Source organism: Pagrus pagrus (genome assembly GCF_965226575.1).
Source record: "Pagrus pagrus genome assembly, chromosome: 16".
NCBI lineage: Eukaryota > Metazoa > Chordata > Actinopteri > Spariformes > Sparidae > Pagrus > Pagrus pagrus.
This window is the reverse complement of record NC_140200.1, coordinates 11,091,795-11,106,860: the sequence shown is the minus strand read 5'-3', so window position 1 is coordinate 11,106,860 and position 15,066 is coordinate 11,091,795. Positions and strand designations below refer to the sequence as shown.

Below are 15,066 nucleotides of genomic sequence, written 5' to 3'. Positions count from 1 at the left end.
ATGAGTGAAAGGCTGCTGACCTGACACACTTTGACATATTGCTGTACAGTGCACCTGTGGCTCGGTCAGGGACTCCCACTTATATAAATAGCTGCACTAGAAAGTAGAGTTAGTTCAAAATCGCTACAATTCCTTCATAAAATGCCCATCTTTTTGACTTTCAAAACATATGAATGCACATATATTCTTTACAAAGGATGATTTCAGGACTTCAAAAAGGAAATTTAATTAATGGACCTTCATGACTCTTGTATAGAAGGTTATTTTCTGTCATATAAAGTCCCTTATTGTGTGAATCCTGCAGATGAGATTTTATTCATCATTATTCTCTTAAAAAATCAAGGATAAAGCTATTGAGCATTTTAATAAATGAGTTCCCCGGAGCTTGACAGAGCAGGACACGGAGTGGGTTCAGCCCCGAGGCATTCTTGAATAGAAAGAGCGGCAGAGAGCTTGATCTGTCTTTATGCGCTTTTAATTACACACGGCTGGCTGGGCTCCAATCCCTAGAGAGCCGGGGGGTGGAGGGGGTGAAGCGCACGTCAGGACCAGCCACGCCGATGGCAGCTCGGTATTACCCTACCTAAACACCCTCCAGGGAGGGGAGGACAGGGAGAGTGAAAGTGGTGGGAGGATCACATGAAGGTACCTCCTGAGGGCAGTGCAGGGTTAATTCAGCAGACACGTTTACAAGAGCCACGGGCAGCTGTCGATCATTCCTCAGGATTTTGACTGACAGGCAGTGAAAACAACTGTCGAGTGAGGTTACAGGTTACTAGAAATCACAGCCGGTAGCCTCGCATACAGTTTATACCCAATAGTATCCCATTCAGGATTAACTCACATATAAATGCTTGCATGTACCAGGACATCACCCATTGTTTTGTGGACCACTGTTTTAAGGCCTTGAATTATGCATTGCGCTATCGCCATCGTGTTTGTTTTTTTTTGCCAGAAGTGACAGTTTTTCTTCTTTTTGGAGGATATGCTGATTGGATCTGACTTAGAATCCAAGGATACGTCAATCATGAGGTAGCAACGTCCTAAAAACATCTATTTTACTCCAAATGGGACCATAATTTACATAGTGAACACCGTGCTGTGTTTAAAAAGACTTGCAACTAGCGACTGAGACCATAAACTCATTAGAAAAGTGTTTACTGGGGTGATAAATCGAGTGAGAAGTAGGTTCATTTTCTCATAAGCTTATATACAATTGGAGTTATTTTTGAAACCAGTGAAGTCGTTGTCTTTTTGCCTTCTGACTTAAACCTCTCTTGGGGTTCAGGCAGACAGGCAGTCAACCCCAATGGGAGAAGACAGACCTGATCTACTCGGTGTTTCCTGCCAATACTCACACCATTTCCAATAGGCGGACCATGCTTAGCCATGTGTGAATAACGCCACATAAATCCACATAGATTCACAACCTCTCTCTCTCCGTCTCACACACACTGTTAGTCTCTCACGCGTCTTTCATCGACACACATTCCAACACTTCAGAGCACGTCGAGAGCCTAGGGAATAGGACTACCTCACACAGAGAGACCTTTTATGTATCAGAAAACCCTTGATTCACATGACTCGCGCCTCCCAGAACCGTACTGCGAAAATGAATGGTGTAACCTCCAGGCAATGTCAAGGTGAAGGAAACGTGTCAGTGCCTCCCTGGTGAGCCTTTCCTCGCTCCGGCTCTCTCTGGTTAATGACTGCAGAGCATGGAGAGCGTTGCCTCAGCCAGGCCTGGCCAGATGAGCCCAGAGGAGATGGTCGGAGGGAGAGGAGCATTACAGACTGTAATCACAGGCAATCATCTCTCCCCGTGGATTTCTGCTACTCTGGACTGGACTGCTTGGCCCCAAACCTGTGATTTGAGCTGCGAGGTAGAGTGAGACAAAAGGAAAAGGAGGTCGAGGATGACCAGAATGAAGATTTATAATATGAAGTACAGATGAATGAAAGATTCTTGTGATTTTCTGCAGGTGAGAATGCTCCAGAATCACCTGCTTATATAAGGTGGTGGTGATTGCCTAGTGTGAATTCATTATACATCTCTTGCACTGTCAAACAAGGGTTGGTATATAGAGATCTGACTTGAATGTTTGAGGAAAAGGAACGAAGGGTTGGGGGTTGAAAGTGAATCAAAACCCAAAGTATTCAAAGTTGTTAGCAGGCACACAGTGCATCCATCCAAACCCTCGGCTCAGTTAATAGCCTGGAATTCATGGTTTTTGGGGCCTTTTAAGATTTTGTTTGATACCCAGTGACCAACAAACATGCCTTTGTTGTGTTTCTGCATGCTGTTTGATTAGCCAAGCTCAGCTCAAACGTTTCCAAAGAAAAAGGGGCCGCTGTATTTACATCTTATACTTTGCATATTCCAAAAAACAGCTAATTTCACTTTTATAAAAGAATTATGTCAAACATCCGCTGTGTTGACTCTTTGTTTGCATCTGGCAAGAGTTATGGTGATCAAAGCGTGAATTCTAAACAATCATGTGATTTGTTGAAGGGGGATTTCCATAATTCAGACTTTCCATCTGAAGAAGAAGAAGTTCTGAGAATGTTTAAGAGTCAGCAGACGTGCTAGCAGCTGTATGAGGCTAGACAGAGCTGTGCTCGAGAGTTAGCATGCTAGCATGCTCACGTTGACAATGCTATCACGCTGATGTTTAGCAGGGTGTAATGTTTAAACAAAACATGGGCAAGTGTCCGCTCATCACTATAAGCATGTCACGACTTTCTGCATGCAGGTGCCCCCCTTCATACAGCTGGTGCCCTTTTTATTTTATTTTGCCCCTGCCCCTCAAACATCCTGAGTCCACCACTGCTGTTATTTAAAACTTTCAGCTGTGTATCAGTTTAACACATCCTTAAGCTGCCTACAGACTTAAGTAGGCATGAGCAGCCATGTTTCGCTCTAGGTAAGACTAAACGTATAACTTGTAATGTCCTACTTGCCCCTTTGGCAGCCTTGCATCTGATCGAGTACATATAATACAGAAAGCAAAAAGAGTAATGACGTTAATCTCACACAAGTGGCATGAGAGGATGCTGCGAGCCTCCACTCTGCCAGAAAGCGAAAAAGTTCCACGCAGCTTGACATTGTGTGCCCAGACGTCGTGGCCTCTCGGCCCTCCAGGCTAAACCTAATGGAGTTCTGCTTCCTCCAGCTCGCCTGTCTCTCTTCATCAGCACACAACCAGCACCCACACAGCCTGCGGCGCTGTATACTAATATGCTATACAGAGCGTTTCATTCATTTCATTTCGCAGCCAAGCTCGATGGTGCCACTTAAAAGAGAACAAGAGCACATCTCAACAACCACCGGTCTCATCCACGGGGCCTTGACAGACAAAAAAAAAAAACCTTCATAGCTATAAGCATGTCGGCTCTGATTCTGGAGCTGTAAACTTTAACATTGTGGTGTGTAGTGATACAGTGTGACAGAAAAGGCCTCGGCCTGTTTGTCTCTAACCCTCAGTCCTACGTGCTCTGCGGTTGAGTCTGGTTGTCTGCTTTCTGCTGTGGTCTTTCATCACGTTCACTCCCCATTCTGGCATGCCTAGCCCGTATAGTATCTGTGTGTGTCCCTGTGTGTCAGTGTGTAGGTAAGACCAGATGTTTACTGCCATCTAGTGGCAGAACGCCTCACATATTTCAGTGGGGTCAATGGGATTACCTCTGAGATCAAGCAGAAAAAATCTGAAAAATGGCAACATGGAGTGTTGTGTGAGCGCTGTTTATATACAGTGGGTGTGTGTGTTTGGAGCTCATTAACTGGAGTCTATATTAGTGCAGCAGGTCAGTTAAGTCAATGAGCGGGCGCTAATTCTTCTCCACTCCTTCTGTGCACCGCTGCCGCCACTTGTTACACATTTGCATATAAATTGCCTTAAATGCGATGTTGGCGCTAAATTCCTTAACCGCCGCTTGTTTAAAATTCATGAATGCTTTTGAATTTTGTCAGGCTCGGTTGAGCTGTCAAAAAATCCTTTGATGCATTCAAAAACCTCCGGCAGGTGTGCACGTGCGGGTGCAGAGGCATTTAGACAGACATTTTGTCAAATTCTCTCCCGTTTTGTCTCTGAAAAGCTGCAAAGCTTCACACGTCCTCTATCTCTCTCTTTCTCTTTCTGTACTCAGAGTTATTACCCAGACTTGGCTAGCAGATGGTGAAAGGAGACTTGTGTGTATGTGTGTGTCGTGTGTGTGTGAGGATGACTGTGTGTATATACATTATGTCTAGTTACATCCAGTCACAGTGATCAGTATTCTGAAACAGTCTGTGCTCGCTAGCTAGACTGGCTGGCCTGTTAACCCTCCACTGGAAGGACATTGAATATTGATACATGTTAGACTGAGAACAAATATAATCTTTTTCAACTGTATCGCAGCACAGTCGACCTATTTTTGACCTTTTCATCAACATCAACAAACCCAGAAAGAGAGAATCTTCTGGACGGATCATACACCCACGCTCTCGTGCCCACACACACACATACACATTAAAACAACACACACGCTCACCCCGGCGCTGCCATCCACCGCGAGTGGGTGATCAGACTTTAGACAAGTGCTCTTGTTCAGTGTTAATTTGTGTCTGCTGCTTGATTGTTTGCCTCAGGAGGAACAAGGACAGTGCCTGGTGCTAAAAGTAATTGAATGGCCTATTTACATTCTGCTAATTGATTCCGAAGGTTCTGATGAGGTTTTTTTTTTCGGTGTGGCGCCGTGTGTGTGTGTGTGAGACAAAGAGAAAAAGAAACGTAGAGCCAGATGCAGACCAGCAGATCAAAGTCTCTGCAAACAATATGATTTGTAGTTTGATTTGATTTAAACAAGGCACCACTACAATGATGCATTCCTGCTTTCTTCTCCTTCTGCTCCGTCTTACGTCTGCAGAAAAAGGTTTCATCCTCTGTGTCTTTGTATCAATTGTGGGAGTAAATCACGAACCGTGCAGTAATATAAAAAACCACTGTGGCTTGCAAGTTTACTACTATGTTCGCTCTTAACAAGGATGACCTTCATGCCTGCTCAGCAGCAGCGTAGTACCTCAGCCTCCAGCAACAGTGGGAAACATGGACTCTTTGATGTTCCTGGACCTGCGTACTGCATAGACGGCTCTAGTAAACATTTTATGTGTCTGCCTGCGCCGATGTATGTATGTGTGGCTGTGGTGCCTGTACATTTTTAATAACGTGCCAACAACTACGTTGACATGCACACTAATATTCCACTGTTATTAAGCATGAGACAATATTTAGAAATGCGTAGCCTTTTCCGATTTATATGCCGGGATTATTCAGGATTTGGAGCGTTCTTTGGACATGTGTATACGTTCAGGATATGTGTCACAATTGGGGTTCACGCAAGGCTTGGGCCAATATTAGATATTATCGAATGTTGTGACATTTGAACAGTTGTTACGGCATCTTCGGGCTTTTATTTTGAAAAAGGGAATGCGCGGTCAATGGCAATGGTGTAATACATCTCGTAAGCAGGGCAACACCACACGTTTTTGCAGTCTAAACCCTGCATCCATCACCCAGAGCCATTCGCTTAGCTGGTCCAATGACCAAGCGATGATGATATCGTCTGATTTTTGGGCAAGACAATATCGTGATAATACATTTTGGATATCGCCCAAGCCTGGTTCCCACAGCTTCTCCACTGTTTACAGCTCCGTGTGTTGCCTAGCCAACCATTTGCAAGGCTAGGGTAGAGATGCATGCCCAAGAGAAATGGCAACATTTCTGGTCAGAGGAAGAAACAGGCAAACTTTTAATGATTTGGAAAGATTTGAATGTCAACAGGTTTTGGGATAAGCGCAAATATCTCAACACTGACCCATCTAGAAGGTTGTCGAATGAATAAAAGACAGAGGCTGTGTTTGTTAATTGCCTACAGCTTGTAGGAGTATTGTCTTTTTCCAAATGAAGGCCACTGTGCATCCCTGTGCTGTGTGTGCTCTTTAGTTCGCCTGCATTCAAGGAAAAGTCTTTTGCTACTTGTTTTTACATGCTCACATGGAAATACTGGGGTGGATCAGTCAGTTGTAAACATGATTACAACTGACTGATCCAACCAGATGGCCTAATAGAAAGTATCCAAACCTGCCTCAGTCATTCGCTCAGAAACTTTAAAAATACTCGACACAGGAAATGTTGCAGTGCAGCCACTTGAACAAAGAATGTTGACCGCATTTTCTCCGCGCTCCCTCATCTGTATGTGTATACACGCCTGTTTATATATTTTGGCCACGCTGCACATCCTTGAGAGTCTCCTTCGGCAACTTTTTGTAATTCCTCCGCCGTGTGTTTACACAAACCTTCGCTTTATATTTCCTTCTGTAAATGTTGTGACGGCAGGTCTAAACAGGATGCAGGTCAGTTGTAATATTAGTTTATACAAGGGATATACAGGTTGGCCGGAGTGTCGCCGGACTGATATCAATGTATTCGTGCTGGTTGGACAAAGCTTTTATGAGTCTTGCTACACAGCTAGCATTCAGATTTTGATGGATTTAATATCCTATTGAAGTAAATGTTGCGACAGTGTAATGGCTAGAATAATGACATCGTTGGCGTTTAGTTTGGTTCTGTATGAAGCTCGCTTTACCACCCAAGTTTGTGTGCCGCCAGGTGCAAAATCTCCCAGGAAAGTGAAGTCAGGCTGGCAGCCTGGCACCATTTCTATCTGGCTTCTCGTCTCCATAAGAGACTAAACGGACAGATAAACTCAAGTTTCGTCCTGAGTTGTTAGTAGTTGTTAGTCAGAGGAAATCAAAGAGCAATATGATTGTCTTCGTAAAAGCAGAACAAACAAGAATATTGCTTGCCATTGATACCAAGGTGTTTCTGTCTTTTGTGAAGCCTGTTTCAATCAGCGTTTCTCACAGCGCTGCCATTTTCAGTGCCTATGATTCGGTTAAAAGATTACATTAAGTGCTTGGGATGGCTGGTATGGACTTAGGCCTAATGTTGGGTTCAGGTTAAGGATAAGGGAAATACAATTTGTCACAACGCAGGTTTTTCTACTGTACATCAGATTTTTTTTCTCATTTCCTCGCAACAGCTGCAGCGAGGCGAAGATTGCCGTGGAAATTGCTTCGCTATACATCAGAAAATATCGCTGAAAATGAAGCCATTACGCTGAACATTTCTTCAGCTGCCTTTCACGCTGTCTTGTCTGTTAACAGCATCGGAAACTAGGAGAAAACAAAGGCAGCCCGATCGGACCAAGTGGAGTTCTTGTGGTACTGTAAGTCACATTTTGAAGGAGCAGCGCGTCGGCTCGGCTGCACAGAGCGTCTTCAGGCTGTGTGCTTTGTGTGTCCACGATCTGTTTCCTATTTGCCAGTGTGTCAGCGTCTGCTCACCATCACCCCCGGGTCTGGAAGAGTGGCGTACCCTATGTTATTAGGTTCTGTCAGCAAGACTGACTCGGTGAGCCGTGTCCTGGAGGCTGGATTTGGGATGAGGAGGAGAAGAAGTCGCTCTGGTACCTATCCAAGCCCATGTCTGTCCTCCTCTGCCCCTCCATTCCCCTCTCTTGCTTTCTCTTTTTTTTTTTTCCACTTCTCCTTTCTCCTCTCCCACGACCTCAGGGAGTCCTTTAGGAGGTGCGGCGTTCCAAAATGGGATGATTTTTCCCCCTTTTTCTTCTTTTGGTCGCTCTCTCCCTCTCTCTCGTTCTCTCGAGTTAACAGAAAAAAAGCCCAAAACCTCACTGCTGAGTGACTCATTCAAATAATTGTTGCTTTTAGCTGTATCGGGTTACTCTTTTCTCTGACTCTCTTCTTGCTTTTCTTCCTTTCCACCCCGTACAGTGTGGTATCTGGGCCACTTGTGAATTAGGGCCTTTGAGCGAAAGAGACAGAAAAAAAAAAAAAAACGGAGTGACATCAGAGGGAGAGAAAGAGAGGGATCCAAAACCTGAGTAGCCCTGTAATTTTCTTCCCTTCTCCTATGATTGCATGTATGACCATTACAGACACACGAGTCAATAGGAGATGTGTGTCCCTTACGCAGCCAGCCGTGTCACTTCGCATGTGAACACGTGCGAGTAAACACGTCTTATTTTTAGCGCGGCTGCACCTCTTAGGCGTTGGCTAGGTGAGGCACGACATCCTGATTCACCTTCCGAAGGAGCACGCCAGCCGAGGGCGTGGACAACGAGGCGACACAGAGGCTGATGCGCATGTGGCGTTTGCGTGGGAAAGGACAACAAGAACAAAAGATAGCGAAGGAAAGGGGAGTGGACCGAAGGGAGGAAGAAGGAGGCAAGAAATGCGAGACTTGCCGAAACATTTTTGGAGAGAAGAGGGGGAAAAAAGAGCAAGACATGTGGAGCGAGGGATGAGATCCCTCCCCCCTCCTGCCAAATCCCAGTTACTGTAGCCTATCCTATAGCTAACCCTCTCCTCCCCTTCCCTTCCTCTCCCCGTCCCATGTGAGCAGCAGCCTGATGACTGGACCTCTCTGTGTCTCCGCTGCTTACGCTCTGCTGCTGCTGCGCTCCGGCAGACATGCATTGTTCTCCAACTGTACACGACTTGTTGCTCCCATTCTCAGAGAGTTAGTCTTGTGTTAGTTCACCAGAGAAAGATTGACTGGGGGGGAAAGACCTGAGCTGCCTCGCGGTGAGTACTGACATTTAGATTGATTTTCTGTTTTGTTTTTTTTTTGTCAGGAGAGAAGAATTGTCTCATTCATTTGTTCTGCTTTGTCAGAGATTTATCCTTAACGTCTCGTAGTCTGGTGAAAGTTGAGGTGAAGTAGCGGAGGCTGTGTGAAAAGAGCTTCGAGAGACTTTTAGTACAGTTGGAGTGAGTAATGCTCCAGTAGTGAGAGCCTTTGGAGCGCTACTCTTGTTTCCTACCGACTACCTCCCTTTTCGCTGACTCACTCTATTAACTTAATACACATGGCTACATGCTGTGTGGGTGTGTGTGGAGTGCGTGTGTTTGCCATTGTGTACGTCTGGAGTAATTCTCCGCCATTACCTGTCCGTCGCCTCCCATCGCAGGGCGCATGTGGGTGTCAATCAAAACCTGATTGTTTGCTCCTGTTCTCCCACCCGGCGATGTAAATGCGAGAAATTAGCCGAGGCAGAGGAGAGAGAGAGACGCAATACCGCTGCATCACCGTTTGTCATCGCTCTCTCAGGTCCGTATTGATTTTCTCCTCCCTGCTCGCTGAACGAGAACAATAGCCTCACGCCTGGCCAAGACCCCTGGTAAATAAGCCAGCTAAATATCAACAGCGAATCTCAGGCAAAGATGTTGTCCATTGATTTGCTTTGTCGCCAGATGCACACACACACGCACACAGGCACACACACTCTCGCACACAATCGGGCCTTGTCGTCTAGAGGGACTCTATTGTTTGCCGCGCATAATTGTTTGTGTGTATGTGTCTAAAATGCCTTGTCCAAAAGGTCTTGGACAATGAAGTCTGTCACCAGGGGGATGTGGATTTCTGTCTCTCTCTCTCCCTCTCTCTCGTTCTCCCTCTCCCTTTCCTGTCCAAGTCCCCCTTCACATCTGGATCTCCCCACCAGCTGACAAGGAACAAGGGAGCGGATGGAGGGAGGAAAGGACGGAGGCGGGGAAGAGGAGAGAGGGATAGAAATCGGAGGAAGGGGAGTTAGCTCAGGCCCGAGTTCCCTTCTTAGCCCAAAGCAGGAAGAACAAACTTCACAATGTCATTGTAAAGGCCCGGCGGCTGAGAGGAAACACGGATAGTGTATACACTGACGGGAAGCGCTCCTCCATTTAAGTGCACATTTTACAAATCCACCCATGGACATAAATTAGAGCCGGGCGATATGGACTTAAAATAATATTATAATATTTTTAGGTCACATAACGTTCTGAAAAACTCCTTAAATCGTTTTGATTTGTTGTTTAAAAACAGACACCCAGGTGCCCCCCTCTAAGGTGCCCTTTTATTTCTTTCGCCCCTGCCCCTCACACATCCTGATTCCGCCACTGGGAGAAGATAACACTTACGCCATATCGCTAGATAACATTATCTAAAATCTAAGACCATATATAGTCACATTTCACATATCAATATGATGTTGTTGTACTGCCCAGCCCGAACATACATGCGCACATTTTCACATGCATGTAATTGCACACAATCGGGCACTCATACAAATGGCAGTGACAGTGAAGCCAGCGTTAAGCCAATTCAACTGACGCTGCAGCATCTAGCTCTGAGGGTTTTGGCCTTGGCGTGTCAAGTTCTCTGTGGGAATTTCTGCACAAGGCTTTGGCTGTCAAAGCAAGTCCTGCTCTCTGTCAGTCTCTTTACTCTCCCACCTTTTCAGCTCATCAGCGAGTGACAGCCCAGAGCCGGACTCTGACGAGACTCCCCGAAGTCGAAACCGTAGCGAAAAGCCCCACTTTAAAGAGAATCACTCGGTTTTACTTGTCTATTCTTTTTCAAGTTCGCTGCCAGATGAAAGTGTACATGCCAGCTGCTGCTGCAGCTCTCTGCCAGAGTTGGGCAACCAGCTCCTGTGCGTGTTCATCCGTACCAGGGCACGGCTAAGTGCCATGGTAACAGGTGTTTGTTGACATCATTAGCTTTAAGCAAGAGGTGAAGCAGGCGGGCCAAAGTCCCTCACACATCTGCTTTTGCGGTTTTCCTCGCAGCACACATGAGGCGGAGGGAGAGTTTTGGGGTGGCAGTGATTGGGACAGTGATAAAGCACCAGCCTTCATTTCCTCCTCAGCCTCCCAGGAATTGTTTGACTGTGCAGTTTGTGCCATATGTGCATGTGTTACTCAGCCATCTCCCTCTGTCAGCGCAGCTGGTCTGTGTCTGTATGTGCCGCTGCTTTTCACTTTATTTCTGGCTGTTACGAGCTAAGCCGGCATCTTTGGCGTGATTTATAGGCGGGCGGCGATGACGTTCCAGTGCAGGTGGCATTAGTGTGACTGAGGTCACGGCTGAATCGGTCCGAACAGCCTTTCTTTCTGACTTGACATCAGTGTTCATACTCTTACTTCTCCTGTAAATGTAATCACAGTCATTCTTACTTAAATCTCCTAATTTAATCTCAGAATCTAAAATTGTAGGAAAAAAGTCTGAATTGTGGAAAAAAAGTCAGAGGTAAAGTTGTTTTTTTTTCAGTAAGTGTGTCTTTTGATATGAAACATCTCATAGAGTAACATAGCAGTGATGTGTTGAGACAGAAGCACCGTAAAACAGTTCACCCTTGCATCATCCTGATCTGACACCAGCCAAGTTAGCATGTCCCACATTACATCAGCATGTCACCGGGCAGACCGAGCACCACGGCCAATGAGGTAGTGTCATTTGGCACGAGAAGCGCTATACTGTAGGGTAATGCGTGCTGCGGGCCAGCAAATCAGAGAGGAGAGGAGTGAAATGTGTTCAAGTGGGTAACAAAGCTCCGGTTTGTTTTTGCTCAGAGTAATAACATTCAGTCAGCAGTGATGTCAATGCAATGCAGAACAGAGAATCAGACAGAAGTGGAACAGGACCAAGACCGCGAGTGAGGACAAAGAAACCATCACAGCGGGACGAAATGAATGCATCAATAAATACAAATAGATGTGGGGAGGAAAGCAAAGCATTGTGTTTGAACCTAAAGGTCAGTTTATTCAAGTGTGTAACATGTAAATCATATTTTGCAACATTCATACTGACATGAAGGAGAATAAAAATGAGTGAAAGCGTGCTACATTGCAACCATCTGGGCTTTTTATTTCATAAGGTCTTAATATGTTCAGAGAACACGTTCTCTCTGCTTTGTGAGCTGGACTGAATACACATGTGAGGACTCCAGATGGGTTTTTCACTGATCCTCCTTCTCGTTCTCTTCGCTTCTCACTTTTCTCATTCGTCCAGCCTCTTCTTCTTTTATTTCGGGACAGATGAGTCTTCGGAGCAGCACCCTGAGCTTATCTGCCTCTCGCCTTTGATCCCCCGGACCCACGCTTTTTATGTTTCTGCTCTTATCTCGGTGCACACGAGCGCCGCCTCACACACTCACCTCTCCATTGCCTTGAATCGGAGATTTGGTAAAGTCAGTTCGCGCGACGCAAGACAGAATGCAGCACCTCAGAGGAGGAGGTCTGGTCAGTGCTGATGTGACAGACTGTAGGCACGCACACAAAGAAAAGCAGGCTGGTGCTTCATCACACGTGAAGGAACAAAACTGCAGACATGCGCTTTCGTTAATCATTCTATACATTTGGTTCCAATTACAGAGAGGCTTCCCCCGGCTGAGACATATTTGCGTATGCGGTCCAACTTCACATGTATGGGATCCAAGACATTTCATATGTCGCGACAGACTGATGGACACAAACATATAGCTTCACTCAAAGCGTGGGTTGGAAGCAACTGTTCAAATAATCTGCTCCCTAACTGGAAATATGAGTTCGGTCAGAATGTCAGTCCTAGAATCAAGTTAAGTAGGGCAAGTAAATAAAAAAAAAACTAACCATGGGAGTTGGCTTTTATATGCTGCAGGCAGGCAAGCAGATTATTTGTGAGGGAAGAATGTTCGTTTTTGCAGTGCTAGTGTGGGTTGTGTGGGAGTGCCGGTGGCACTCAAAAACTACCGTTGTCATCGCAAATGATGTGCAGTTTGCTGGGAACTGATTCAGTCTGCAGCCTGATTGCTTTTGATGGGTTTGGAACAATAGTTTATTCTGCACAGTCTGTGAAGAGGAGGATGTGAAAGTTAGATTTTCTTGCATCTCTTGTCTTTGTTTTTGCCATTTTTATCCCAGTATATCTCTAGCAAGATATGTGCGTGTGCATGCTGGGGCTGCAACTAATGATTATTGTCACAATCTATTAAAGGTGCAGTATGTAAGAATTGGCCACCTGTCAAATTCATACTCAAGACAAATAGGAGGCGGCATATAACCAGAGTGACGCTGATTGCTGCTAATTGAAGCTGCCGTTAGCTAGTTCGCTCGGCTAGTAGTTCGATTTACACTGCTAGCACAGGAGCTTTGGATCGGGACGGGCCGGGGCTAGCTGGATAGCATGCTAACTCCAGTAGATATTTCTGCAACATAATACATAGACACCATAATGACAAAACTGCTGTTTATTTACATTCTGTTGATAACTTCAGTTGATTTCTTTTAACCTTTTCATCTAGAAATGTTTACATATTGCCCCTTTAATCTTCGGATTATTTTCACAATTAACTGATTAATCACAATATAAAAAGTTAATATAAAAATTACAATATAAAAGTCATACATTGTGTAAAATGTTCATCACATGATCATAAATGACAAAGAAAAGCAGCAAATCCTTACATTTAAGAAGCTGGAAACAGCCAATGTTTTGACATTTTTGCTTAAAAAATGACTGTAACTGATCGATTATTAAAATAATTGCAAATTACTTTTCTTTTTTATCTCATAAGTGATTAATTACTGCAGCTCCTGTGCATGTGTTTCAAAAGAATACACAAATTATGTTTTTGTTTTAGGCGTATAAGGAGTGTGGCCTCATGTGATGCACTCTAAGAGATCAGTTTAACTATTTGATATGTCAGAAAATGTGTATACGTTGTTTTTGTGTGTGTTTGTGTGTTGTAGGCGCATACAGACATGAATACATGTACGTGTGGCGGGTTTTTAATGCCTGATTTTTTTCTCAAAGGGTGGCACATACAGCACACCCAGCTGGTTCCTGAGGATTATCATTACCCCTCTACACGGTCACGTTTTGCTCCTGTCATTATTAGTTCAGCCTAAAGTGTAATTCTCGCAGATTTTGCTGCTACCATAAAAGCTGGCTTAAAAAAAAATCTATTTTGAAACAAGCCAAAGGCCAGGTACTGTATAAATCTCCAGCAAAATCCGAGTTTCGAGCGTGTCACAGGTCACCCATCAAATTGAGATGAGAGGATTACAGCTATTATTGGTGGAGAAAAAGAACATTCCCTGATTATAGCTCGACTGTGTGTGTGGATACAAAGAGCTCTGATTACTGCTGGCACTGCCGCCCCCCTCCCAGGATACCAAGCATTGAGTGGCACAACGGGGGGGACAGGGAAGGCAGCGAGCGTACACACATGCACGTATCAACACACGGGCACACATCAAACACAGTGATTAGCACTTCCTAGGTTAATCTCGTGCTTTGCTGTCAGCACACATTTCCACTTTCTGCATTTTTTTTTTTTTAATTTCACATTTCTTTTCTGGAGTTTTTAAATAGACAGAACACATGCAGCTTTGTGGTGCAGAGCTAATATTTAAACATAATACAGGAGTGTTTATGGATGATTACCTCTTTGAATGACGGTGTGTAGAACGTCACTCCATACTCAATAAAACACCAATAAAGTTGGATGATCTCTCTTAACACCAGGCATCCACATGTGCATGCTTTTTCCTGTTTGTGTTGCCCGTGGCAACGGCTTGGCTGGAATCAGCGGTGAAGTCAGCAGTGATGTACGAGTGTTGGAGTGTGAGGGGATGACCTCAGCAGAGGGGAAGTCCCAGAGGACTCATATCAGCCGCAGCCAGCGCTCGCCGTTAGGACTTTCTCACACTCAGTATCTGTACTAACAGCTAAAGCTGTCCTGATCCCTTCGAACCCACCGTCTGATCCTCCACAGGCATCACAAATCATGCAGCACGCAGCATGACAAAGACCTCTGACATGCACACATGCACAGCTCCACACACCATACATTGTCTGTTGTAACAAAGCAGAGGGCTGGGAGTGCTACCAGGATCATTCTGGGTGGAATTAATGGTGCATTTTGGAGCTTTTGATGTATATATATGATGTTTTGCCTTGATATTACTGCTGCATTAATGTTTATATTGCATTAACTGCTGTAGTTGTTTGAGGTTGGGCTAATTTTAATGACTTTTTAGTTTTGGTAGTTGAATGCACAGCAATGCATCATATTCCATAAGATCATCATATATTTTTAATGTCACTGTTCTCTGAGAAACAACACAACTTCTTATGAGCTCTGCAAAACTGTTTTTTCTGGCTTGTGATAGCGCATTTTTAAGCTAATCTCAACCCATAAAGA

General features: G+C 44.8%; 1 protein-coding gene across 5 annotated transcripts in view; it reads left to right on the top strand.

Annotated features, from left to right (window-relative positions):
* Positions 1-15,066, top strand: part of sash1a (SAM and SH3 domain containing 1a) — a 177,227-nt gene that overhangs the window by 93,100 nt on the left and 69,061 nt on the right. Inside the window, exon 1 of one of the 5 annotated variants that reach the window (XM_084377607.1) lies at positions 8,507-8,647. The exons of the other annotated variants lie outside the window; for them this stretch is intronic. The gene's annotated coding sequence lies outside the window, so the exon portion shown is untranslated. Of the gene's footprint in view, positions 1-8,506; positions 8,648-15,066 lie in introns of those variants that run through there. 5 annotated transcript variants of the gene reach the window in all.